We start from the raw sequence: 13345 nt of genomic DNA, 5'->3' as shown, positions 1-13345 counted from the left end.
AAGCCAAACTAAATAGATACATACTTCAATAATGCATCCAAACTGACATTACTCCATCCATAAATTGTTTGCAAGTTATCTCGAGGGACGCACGAAGAACGGAGTATGTACAACCTTCATACAACGGAGTAGATGATGCTAAGTATAGTGGATCATCTGGCTTTGTAGAGTGACCTTCTCCCTGAATCGGTTGCGAAAATAGATGGTGTACCATGTTATCCAAAATCTCATCCTCTACGACTTGATGGGGCATTTCATGAGGGCTACTATCATGGTCGTGAGTCTCTACTCTGCTTCAAGACTCTGCCTCCTCGCATCGACGTTTTGCAGCCTCTCGACGCCCAGGAGGGAGCATCTGAGGATATGGCACTGCATCCTGCTCAACCACAAAAGGGAGTTTCATGTACGTTTATATATATTGAGTAACATAGACTAGAAATCTTAATGGTAAAAAAAAACAATGAATACCAGTGATTTTTCTCGGTCCCATTCTCCATACAAGCTGAGGTGTGACATTGCAATTCGACGTGCTCGAAAAATACACCCTCGACAATGATCACACATGTATTTAATTTTTTGTTGTAGCCATGCATCTCGATTATGAAGACGCAATGTTTCATCCTCACTTGAGGATGTGCTCATTGACTCATCAGCATCATGCACTGCACTAGGTGATGACGACGACATGATTAAACCTAATTCATGACAACATCAAAATATTTGTCATTCATATGTTTACATAAAAACTTCAAGCTAGCGTATTAATTATTCTAAGATATCAATTTTAAATACACAAAACTCATCATAAATACATTAAAACTTATGATAAGAATTCACTATCAAAACTTATCTTAAAAACAAAAAATTATGATAAAGCCTAAATGCGCGTCTATATTCGCATTTACGTACGTATCTATATTAGCGTCTATTTGCGCATCTATGTTCGCGTCTATACTCGCGTTTACATGAACAATAGACGCACATATACATACCAAAATAGACGCACATGTCAAAATTCAAACCATACTTAAATCATTTCTTTTCAAACTGCGCCTTTCCTTTTCTGCGTTTTTTGCGGTTCTGAAGCTTGAGTTTAGTCAACATGCAATATCTTCATGCCTCACCTAGTCTCTTCATGCCTCACCTCCTCATGACTCACCTCTTCTTTCATTTCAAACACACAAGAAGGGAAAAAGGAAAGCCAAGGAGAGAAAGAAAGAGAGAACAAGAGAGAGGAGAACAAGAAGAAGCAGCAAGCAAGAAAGCAAGCATCAAGGGAGGGTAACTTACCAAGGAGAGGAAGAAGGAGAAGGAAGAAGCCCCACCACCCGCCACACTAAACATCCAAGGTGAGTCTCTCTCTCTCTCTCTCTCTCTCTCTCTCTCTCTCTCTCTCTTTGTCTCTCTCTTTCTCTCTCTGCTCTGTTTGTGTATTAGGATTTCTGATTCCATTATGTATTGCATTTTGTAAATCATCAATGGCGGTCGTCGACTAAAATCAGCCGACTGAGCGCATCTGCTAGCGCGTCTACATTTCAGTGTTGACGTACGTATAGACGCAAAAAAATGTTTACTCTCATTGCGTCTGAGGATGCGTCTTAGAGCGCGTGTGCTCTGCAGTCTACACGTGATGATACACGCACGCGCAGAGCATTGACCTGAAATATGCGTCTGACAGCGCGTCTATATTGCATCTCAGATGCGAATATAGACGCGTTGAACAGAGGGTTGACTTTAGGAACGCGTTTGAGAGCGCGTCTAACTTGCAATTTAGATCCGGTTATACACGTACCAGCTCTCCCAGCTCTGATTAAAAAAATATATTTTTGCAATGATGAATGTGACTAATCCCATGTTTGTGTTAATCAGTTTTCTTGTTTATGAGAAGCATTAGCACTTAAGTTTTATGCTCAATGTCTAAAGAAAGCTCTTTGAAAATGTAGGTAATATATGATTTTTTGTACAAATTTGTCTTTTTTCTATGTTTTTTTTTGTAGATGTCGTATCCTGGTTCATCTAGAAATGACCCGAATTTGGATCACATGAATGATACATTGGCCTCGTTTGGCAGGGGGTTCAATGCATTTTTTGGAGGTTTTCCTAGTAGGGAAGACTTTATGGGAGATATGACCAGACACCTTGGTTGCTCTCCATAGCAGACGAGGTGTTCAGCGTCACGTCTGGAACGCCTCTAACATCTTTGCCTGGAACTACTTCCCAAACTCCAATTGCAGGTACTCCACGTGCAGCACCTGTACGTGCATCGACTGAAGCACAAGCGTTAACCGACGCACGTGCATCTGCAGAAGCAAGTGCATCTAGCGATGCAGAGGATAGTCGACAGAGAGGGAGGAGGAAGAGTCGAGGGGGAGGACGAGGCTTGTGTGGGGGTTGCCTAGGAGGTGGCGAGCGATCACCCTCACCAGTAGATCACGTAGAGGAGCCAGTATGCCAGTACTATAGAGTTACAGATACTGGTGGCATCTTCCATGATGATGAAGAAAGGGAGGTAATGGCATACATGAGGAGCGTCGTGTATGCGACGTTGTCGTATTGCTGCGCATTCGAGGTGTGTAAACCACCCAAAAGTTGTGCATGTGATTTGGTACTTTGTACATATTTAGTTGTTGTGATTACATTTATTCTCTGCGTATGAGTGTAGTAGCGAGTATGAAGGGTTGCTTTCAGTCTATGTTGAACAGGATCAAGGAGACAAGACATTACAATTATTCAAACAAATGCATGAGGAGGATATCTCTTTGGATAGTATTACACTTGTCTGTGCTTTAAAAGCTTGTGGCAACATGGTGGTTGTAGATAAAGGCCAGGAAGTCCATATGAAAATTGTAATGAAACATCTTGAAAATGACATTTTTATTGGCAACACTTTGGTTGACACGTATGTCAAATGTGATTCCTTTTCCGAGGCGTTAAACATTTTTGACAGTCTGCCAGTCCAAGATGTTGCATCTTTTAATGCAATGATAAAAGGATGTGGCACAAATTTAGATGGTAACCAAGCCATAGATCTCTTCAAGTGTATGCAAGAAAAGGGATGTTGTCATGTTCACATGCTTGTTGGGTGCATACAGTCATGTGAATTTGGCATGTGAGGGCCATGGAAATGATGTCTTCCTCACCTTCTAAAGATATGTGGATAGGGGCTTTTTCTAGAGCCGTGCTTTAAGGGAAAGGAGCCGTGCTTTGGGGGGGAAAAAAAAGAGAAGCTTTTTGTGTTTTTGAAAAGTGCTTTTGGCGGAACAGGACGAGGACAAAAATGGAGAAGGAGGAAGAAGATATTCTACGACTTCAAGGAAAGAATGACGCTAATCTGGGAGGAAAAAAGTGCGCTCTGCAATCGGAATAGCTGGAGAGGAAGGGGATCAACGGAAAAAAAAAGCTCTGCTTTTTGGTGGGCAATGAGGTTTTCAGTATGGGGAGAAAAAGACGTAGTAGAAGACGGATGGAAAAACGATTGCTGCTGAGAGGATGAGGACGCTGGTGCAAAGAAAGGTCAAGATGAAGAAGAGACATGAAGAAAGATGAAGGTGACGAAGGAGAGATTTGCGGCATCAACGAGCTTGGAGAAGCACACGAAAGGGGTCTTGCAGTTGAAGAGGCCACTGTAACGGCAAAGAAGAAGGCCCAATCATCGGCAAATCATAGGGAGAGAAGCAGCAGAGAAGAAAGCATCGACGAGGTTGGAAGGTGAAGTTAGGACATCGTCGAACTCTGAGGTGATATATGATGACGAGCTCAGACAACGTCGACGGTTAAAACAAAAACGATGGGGGAGGAAGCATCAAAGGAGTGGGAGAGCCGAATAAAAGCTGAATGCAAAAACGAGATAAACGGCTGCTGCGGCTGACGAAGACGTTCTGCTTGTGGATCTCTTTTCCTTGTTGACTGACTATCTTCCTGTCATTCCGGACGAGCTCGTAGAGTATTACCTCAACAGAAGTGGCTTCCAGTGTCCTGATTCGAAAGTGACAAGATTGATTTCTGTAGCAACGCAGAAATTTATCAGCGAAATTGTGAATGACGCATTTCAGTTATGCAAACTAAAGCAAGCTGGATCTGCCAAAGAAAAACGAGATAAACAATCAAAGGAGAAGAGCTTTGTTTTGACAACTGAAGACTTGGCGTTAGCTCTTCAATAGTATGATGTCAATATTAAGCAGCAGGATTATTATGCAGAAAATACTGTGGAAGGGCAAACAGACTGTAAGCAATCTGAATCTTTGAATATAGACCTGCTGAAACTATTGTTGTACCCAGAAGACTTTACTTTCAGTTCAAAAGCACCTTCTTTATTCTAAGCATTGGGATGTATATCTGAAGATCATACAGCTACAGCTTGATAAGTTTAAAGGTCTGTAGGCAAACTCCTCAGAGACATGAGCTAATGTTGTAAAAACTCTTCCAGCAGGGTCTTGATTGTCACAGTCAACACTTGTAGCTAAACTGTCAATGCCTAGTTTATTGGGAAGTTATTCCAGATTTCAAATCAACTCTAATATACTCTTTGATGGTTGGAAAAGAACAACATATTCTTGATTCCTTACCATCACCCATAAGTCCCGATCTTTTCGAGGGAAAGTTGTAGAGGCTAAAACAATGATGAAAGATGAAGGGTTAATGGATTTGCTATTTTCTTTCCTGGATTCGAAGAGGTCGCTCGAGTTTCTTCTTCTTGAACCTTGTATTTGCTATTGGCAGAAATAAAAACAGAGTCTTGATATTATTTTTTTCATCTTGATTATTCACCTGTTCGATCTCTTATCCTGAAATTTATCAAGGTCTTCTGAAGACGCGACTTTGTTTTCACAAATCCTTCGACATCTTCCGACAACGTATAAAGATTTTTTCATCTACTTCAAAAATCACAAAAGCGGCTTGTGGCAAGAGGTGTTGAGGGTAGTCCATAGGAGGTACCCAAATCCTGAGGGTCAGCGATTCTCAGATGACTGGGGACGCACAAAAGTGAGGGATTTGCTTCACAACAAAAAGATCCCACCTCATGACACGCGCCAGGGACTCATTGCGTAGGCAGGAGGAGGGGCGTGGAGCCTATAGCCAACCACCTATGTGCCACTGCATAGAGTGGAAGAAAGCCAAGAAGAAAGCAACAAAGAAAGTGAAGAGTTGCCATCGCGCAGAGACGCGACGGATCCAAATGGAAACCATGGGATCGTCGCATTATGGATCGGGCGGAAGAGAGTCATGGAAGGCAGAGTTTATAAGTATATTTTGATTTTTAATTTTCTAAAATTTATATTTCTTTCAATTCTTTATATAATTTGTTTTAATACATTGTGTCTCATAATTGTTTGTATATATCCTAATTGTTTTGCAGACTACTATCATTGGTAGGATACCTACTCCTAGAGAGGTAGGTTACCATCAAGGCCATAACTGCGTAGCCACATGGCTTCACTTCTATGAGGAGGGTCTCATCACTGAGGACCAATGCAACCGGGCTATGAGGATTCGACAGCCAGAGGAGGTATGTTTTTCTTACTTTCCTATTAAAAGTATAGCTAATTATAACTTTTTCTCCACCATGTCTACGTAAGCAACCTTGATCTTTTGTGTGTGTAGGCGAACCCGGATGTGGAGCATAACAAGGAGGGGGATAGCGACGCTAGTAGCCATGGTGGTACTAGCAAAGATGTTTCTTCTTCAAATTCGTAGAGGAGCACCATAACTTCTTTATGGCCTTAATGTTTTCTTGTATATGTATGATCCATCTTTGAGCCTACTGCTTGCGGCCACGCTTTAGGTCGCAAGCACTTAAACTTCCCATGTAAATGCTTTTGATCTATAATGAATACATGGACTTTTATTTTCAATTCTCGTGCTTTTAGATCCATTGTCTTTTTTCCAAATGCAAAATTTGATATATGGGAGGGGGAAAAAGAAAACCAGAGCTCTGGATTTTTTTTTCTAGTTCTGTTTTGCACGTCTGAATTGCAAAAAATGCACGTTTATAAGCGCATCTACAATGCAGAGTACACGCGCTAGATAATTCAAATTTAAAAAAGAAATTAAATATCTTTGTTAAAAAAAGGAGTTTTTTTGTTTTCCATTCGCGTCTATGGGTGCTTGTAAAAGCGCGTCTATAAGCGTGTCTATATGCCCGTCTAACTGCCAAATAGACACGCTAATAGATGCACAAACTAGATTAAATAAATAGCAATTTTGGTTTATTATGCGCTTGTATTCACACGTGTATATGTGCGTCTATCGCACGTCTATTTTTGCGTGTAAATCTATTCATACATGAGATTATAGACGCGGCACTGTAGACGCGCAAATAGACGGGCAGATAGACGCGCCCGTAAGATTTTCTCTATATTCAAAAATTGCGTCTAAAAGTGTGTCTATGAGGCCTTTTTGTTGTAGTGTTATTCAATTACCAACTCATGTTGTTCTAGAATCCACTACTACACCTTAACAAGGACCCCAAGATCCTCTAATCTTTGCACAAGTCTATGACATAGCACTAGATCCATCTCACATGTACTCTACCCTCCTCAATGATAGATTGTGTTGGGGGTTTAAGGCCACATGTCCCTAGCCATCTACATTGACTTGTACCTACCACCCAAACATTTGCACATTGCAAGTGGTAGCTACATATTCAAGTTACTTTGTTTTGTATTCTTTACATGCCAATAGAATTAAGGGAAGGCATGTCACACATTGTGACTATTGAAGTTCCCACATACCATCTTAATCTCTCTTGCTTTTGCTATGCTTCTAGTCCTACTTTTTCTTTCAAGTGGTATCAAATGGGGCATTCCAAGAGCTTCTTTAACATTACATTCAACCCTAGAAGAAGGCCTTGCTTGAAGCTTTCATGGTTGCCCCAACCCTATACACCCAAGGTTTTGAGTGGTCTTTCCTTTACTTCAACTTAATCTAGGCTCAATCTAGAGGATCCATGGGGCATCTTTAAGTGGCCAACATAGTAGCAATAGCTCTTAGCGCAACAGGAATAACTCATGCTGTTTACGCATGTCGATTCCATCCCATGTCTTGCCTCTTCTATATCACTTGGTGCTGATAACTCATTATCTGGTGGTTATGCAAATCTTTAGTAACCATTTAGGAATTGTTCTAACATTTGCAAGGTAGTCTTGAGTGCTATTTGGATCCCTTGAGGTTAGACATTCATTGTAAATATAGGGTATGTTTGATATATACTACTTTCATAGTATATATTTGAATGCTGATGGCTTATGTAATGCTTATGGGGCAAGTTTATAAAATGTGGATATTGGTTTGATTGCTTGGGAAGCCTTCTTAGACTAATTAGAGCTCCAGTAGGCCATCATTTGAAGGGTTTCTTGCTGTAGCAAAGTTTGGATAGCAAGCATTTACAGAGAATGTTTATGTATGAAACTCATACATGCTATTTGAGTATCGTACATGGTCATGTTGATGATTGACATTAATGTATATGCTTCAATATCCTTATGTTGAGGTCTACATATTCTATTTGAGCGCAGGTGGTTGCATTTGGGTAGTGTCTATTTGCTTTGGTGTTTTCCACTTGTGGGCTTGAAGACATATTGAAAGTATATGCTCTCAAATGTATACATGATGATATAGTTTGGCCACCTAGATGCTATGAACTCTATGCCTTGAGCTTCCTTTGCTATTTTGGATACTCTGGATCTACTCGAATTAGGAGTAATTTGCATTTTATTTGCAAATCATGGCTCATTTGAGTCAGTGGGAGACTCTCTTATGATTTTTTACTTTATATATATACTCTCATTGTAGAGGTTTATGATTGTGGATTAATTTACCTTTGATACCTTGGATGTTTTGATACTCTTTGCTACTCGATAGTTTTATGCTTTGTCTTTACACTGCTAGTTGCATTGTACATATGTGTTACTACCCTAATTTTCCTAGTAGTGGGAGATTACTCTTTTTTATTTTTACCTACAATTATATGTTGATCTATTGTCGTTATATTTTTACCTACAATTATATGTTAATGTACTGCATATTTATGGACAGCCATGCTGAAGGATGGTTTTGAGTTGTTTTCTTAAGAGAATAAACTTGTATTCAGCACACTAGTCACTACAAGGGAATGGGGCAATAGCGACGGCCATTTGCGACGCAAAAAAGCGGTGTTGCTAAAAGCGTCGCTATTTGTGTCACTATATGCGTCGCTAATATTAGCGACGCATATAGTGACGCAAATAGCAACGCTAATAGCGATGCAAATAGAAACGCGTATAGTGACGCATATAGTGACGCTTTTAGTGACACTAATAGCGACGCACATAGAGACGCAAATAGCAACGCCAGGCTGGGGAAAAAGTTTCGAAAACCTGAGCGTAACATTCGCTGAGAAAACATTTGCGAGAAAGAATGAAAGCTCTTCACGCCTCCCTCTGCGCGCTTCTTTGCCTCCTTCCACTCGTGTTTGTGGGCAGTGGCAGGTTTCTCACAAGGATAGCCACCCGCAGCTACATTCACCCCATCATCGTACGCGAGTTTCTTAAGGTGAGATCTTTTATTACTTAAGATCTCCCTTATTCGCGTCCTTCCCCATACATCCGAGAATGTCGCTCATGGGGGATTGGGGTACCGACTATGTACACTATCTAGGACCTCCCTAACTAACCGGCTATCCTGATCTTTAAATTTTACAAAACAGTTTCTATACATGTTTGAAACTACCCCCCGCATATACTCCATCACCTCTTTCCCTCTCGCATCCATGACAACCCCGCCCCTATCCGTAACATCGTAGAAAATCTCTCCCTCCACCTCTCTCGCCTCCTCCGACTCCTCACTGTCTCCTCGTACATGCCTCCCTCCATGCCCTCTCTCACCGCGTGCCCTACTACCCCCCCCACCAAAGCACCCGCCGCATCCTCCACTCCCGCTCTCTTTACTGCGGTGTCGGCTCTCATCTGTACTGCGGGAGTAGCCATGACTAGGGGTGGCTGCACGTGACTGTGTACGTGACTGTGGCTGTGAGGGAGCACGTGATGGTGGCCGTGAGCCCTCACGTGACGGTACAGAGGAGGGTGTGTGTGAGTGTCTCCGTGCAGGGGTGTGTCTCCTCGGTGAGCGTGTATGCGCAGGGGTACGTCTCGCCGGACTCGCAGGCGTAGACGGCAGTGGAGAGGCTTGTGTACTTGGGGGCGCGGTGTGACCTGGGAGTCTAGGAGGAGGATGGGCATACATATACTCTGTCAGCTCCACTGGATTAGGATGGCGCCCAAAATGGTTTATCATCTCCATCATCCAAGTGGCGTATGCCCACGGATCGGAGGAAGAGCCTGGATCCATGAAGAATCTGCAAAGCGTCGAAATTCCACCTCAATGAACCAAGCCAAACATGCATATAAAAAATAAACATATCTCCTACAATATATCTCCTCAATATATCTCCTACAATATATAACCTACAACATATATCTACCATTCTAGAAAATAAACATATCTCTTACAATACCAAACATCGAATTAGTAGAAGATCATAAGCCAAAAGAAGAAGTTCATTTCGAATTAGTGACGAAATTCATGAAAAACAAAAACTCTTTCCTCTATCTTGACGAACATTGTCCATCAAGGGAGAAATGACTAAACACATACACAAGGGTTCCTTCTTCTCTCTTTCCTCTATCTTGACGGATGTCGTTTGTCAAGAAATAAATAGTTAAGCACATATACAATGTGTGTGAATTCTATCCTCTGTCGCTTTCAAGTACACATAGCACGGGTGGAAAGAAAGAAAGCGACAGATTTGCCAAAACAAACAAACGACAACCAACCTCTTTGAAAAGTCTTTGAAAAGTGAGTTCGTTGATTCTTGCTTCTCTCTCCCTTTCTGTGTTGTCTGCACCCTTTGCTTCTTTTGGGTAGTCCAAGAGGGAGAAGGCTGGTTGGAAGAGGCAGGTTCGGGGGTTTGGAAGAGTTGGAGGCAGAGGTACTGTAGCGACAAAGAAAGAAGAAGAAGAAGTGTTTTGAAAGAGGGCTTTTGAAAGAAAGAAAGCGATGCGCGCGGTAGGTAAACGCAAAAAGCACGCGTGTAAAAGCGCAGCAGAATACATTGTACACGGGTCCATACACCCGATTTTGTGCAGACGCCCTCATACACGCGTTTTCACACAGAGTAGACGCGCCTGTACACGCGACAAAGAGACTGTTTATACTTTTTTTAAAAACTGATTGTTCTTGTGTATCCATTGTTTTGTGCATAGGATGTGTATGATTTCACTAAAAACTGATCCTACTTCTGTATTGGTTATTTTGGACATAGCATGTCATCATCCTCTTCAAGCAGTTCTGGTGAGGATGAGACAATGCGTCATCGTGATCGCGACGTGTGGCTGGCACAAAGGATCAAGTGTACGTGTAATCGATGTCAAGGGTGCATTGTACGAGCGCGTCGAATTACATTGAATCACATCTCGATGTATGGAGAATGGATTCAAACAGGTTTAGAGGTGAGAAGATGTGAATTGAAAGTATTAAAATAACTCATGGTGTGGAAATTAATGGAGCGCGTTGTAATATATATACTGTGATTGAAGCAGGATGCAGTACCACACCCTAACATGGTGCCATACGCACGGTGAGAGTATGCAAAGCGTCGACGAGATGATGCTGGAGCTTCAGGATCTGTTGTTGGAGATGAGTGGGAAAGGGATGACAATAGCCCTGCACCCCACAAAGTTGTGGAAGAGGAAGTGTTTGATGACATGGTGCGGAATCTTTTTAGGGATGATCGCAAAGGTGTGGACGACAATGATATGGAACAAGAGCATCTCTACAACGCTTCATCGACACCGATTTTTGAAGGGTGCACATTCTCTATTTTACGTGCTTCACTTGAACTGCTCAATATACAAACAGTTTATGGATGGAGCAATGCAAGTCTTGACGCATTATTGAAGTAAGCATTGTAACTTGCAAATTTGAGTTAGTGGTTTTTGGTTTACAGTATAGGGTTTAGGGTTATGGGCTAATTGATGATATTGGATGCAGGCTATTATCAAACATGCTTCCAAAGGGGAATAGACTACCCACCTCAAGAGACAAAGCGAGGCGCTATGTGACATCTCTTGGAGGATTGGATTATGATCGCATACATGCATGCGTCAATGATTGCATTCTCTTTCGTGGGACGCATAAGGAGGCTCGACAGTGTCCCACTTGTGGTGAAGCAAGGTATAGAACAGATGTGAAGAGTTTTGATGTACCTCGTAAAGTCTTGCGACACTTTCCTATAATTCCTCGCATCAAACACATGTTCAAGTGCAAATCCATAGCAGAGCTCATGTCATGGCATTCCTCGCATCGATCGGATGATGGCATGTGGAGAATTCCTGCAGACACTCCTGCTTGGAAGCATATTGAAGATGAGTGGCCCAGCTTTAAAACAGAGCCCAGAAACTTGAGACTTGGCCTAGGTATGGATGGAGTGAATCCGTTTGGTTTCAAGAGCACCGCACACAGCGTGTGGCTGGTTGTGTTGGTGAATTACAACCTTCCACCATCAATGGCGATCAAGAAGGGACATCTTATGTTATCCCTTCTGATTCCAGGGAAACATAAAGTCAAGCATATGGATGTTTATCTTGAACCGTTGATTGATGAGTTGGAGGAACTATGGAGAGGTGTTGCGGTAGTGGACATTAGTAGGCCTCCCTCCTCTCGACACTTCGACTTAAAAGCAGTGTTGATGTGGACAATGCATGACTTTCCAGGATACAGCGATTGTTCTGGTAAGAATTCTAACTACCTCCCGACTCTAATACTACTAGCTATATCAATTATAACTATTGACTTTATTATTCTAACTTTTTTTTTATTTTAACAGGTTTGAGGACATCGGGTAAACATGCATGTCCTATATGTGGCCCTTCATTGGTACATGAGTATGCTGATGGTTTGTGTAAGACCATATTCGATAATCATCATCGATTTCTCCCATCACATCACCCTAAATATGCTCCTAGTAAGAGGAACATTCATCCACAGACACTTCGTGCAAAAGATTAGAAGCGTATTTGGGAGTCTTCAAATGTTCTTCCTCCAGATGGCATGAACAGGTACATCTCCATTGTTTTCAATCTTGTTTTGTGTAGTCTCTAAAGTTGGAATAAAGATGACAGTCTGCAATATCTTGTGTAGGTACTCCATTTTTTTCCGGCTACCATATTGGACCCATCTCAAGATCAACCATCTTCTTGATCCCATGCACATCTTCAAGAATGTGGGATCTAGTATTTGGGAACATGTTATTGGTAAAAGAGACAATGTTAGCGTACGGGAGGACTTGCAGGTCGCAGGACGTATGCGTCAAGCTTGGCCACGAGAGGAGGGTGGGCACGTTCGTCTTCCGCCTGCTCCCTAGATTATATCAAAGAAGGAGGAGAAGCAGGTAAAGCAAGCCATCACCACTTTGCGTACTCCCACTGGATGCATGAGATCGTTGAAGGGAGCGTTTACAACCACTAAGAAAAGAGGGGTTGAGCAACTACATGGGTTGAAGTCCCACGATTGGCACAAGATGCTCCAAGTAAGTGTTTTCCAATTATTGTAGGTTGAAATTAAATTTTGTAATGCCCTAACCCAAATATACATGTGCTCTTATGTGCGCAGTTCATACTACCTACTAGCATCGACCATTGTGCAGACAGGAGTTTGAAAAGATGTATTTATAAGATGGGCGAGCTTGTGAGGTATGTAAATCCCATGTAAGATCACCCTTCATTATACCTTGCAAAATGAATGTGCATGAGGTATAACGTACTGTGCATTTATTTTTCAGATATGTTAGTTCCAAAGCAATTGATCCAGCCACATTGGATGATGCGCGTGTTATGGCAGTGGAGGTGGTTTGTATGGTAGAGGAGACTTTTCCGCGAACCATTCTCACAAGTCAACTGCATCTCATTGTGCATTTAGTGGATGAAATTGCTTTATGTGGCACTGTGCATGCCCGTTGGATGTTCTTCCTAGAGCGCTTCATGAAGACCTTAAAAGACTTTGTGAGGCAAAGTGCAAGTCCCGAAGGAAGCATGGCTGAGGGTTGGTTGATACAAGAGTCTCTTGTATATATATCAGAATTTCTTGATCAGGTGGATAGCTCTTTGCCGCGACTATGGAGCAATGAAGAGGACTTGAGGATGACGTCTATTGTGCCTCAAGGAAAAGGACAGAGCAAAGTAATTGAGAGAACATTGATTGATGATCTTAATTTCACTTGTATCCTTAATAGTGATGTGATGAGCAGATGGGTTACAAGATACGAGGATGCAAAGACAAAAAGGCAAGCAGACAGAGCTCTCTTTCGGAGGCA

The 13345-nt window shown here is 42.0% G+C and overlaps 1 pseudogene; it reads left to right on the top strand.

Annotated features, from left to right (window-relative positions):
- The first annotated feature begins 10790 nt into the window (after positions 1-10790).
- LOC148022411 (uncharacterized) lies at positions 10791-12174 on the top strand (annotated as a pseudogene).
- The last annotated feature ends 1171 nt before the right edge of the window (positions 12175-13345 follow it).

Source organism: Lygodium microphyllum, chromosome 17 (genome assembly GCF_053477565.2).
Source record: "Lygodium microphyllum isolate KBCC chromosome 17, Lygodium_microphyllum_v1.1.10, whole genome shotgun sequence".
NCBI lineage: Eukaryota > Viridiplantae > Streptophyta > Polypodiopsida > Schizaeales > Lygodiaceae > Lygodium > Lygodium microphyllum.
Note: the sequence above shows the minus strand (reverse complement) of the source record. Positions and strands in the feature narration are given on the sequence as shown.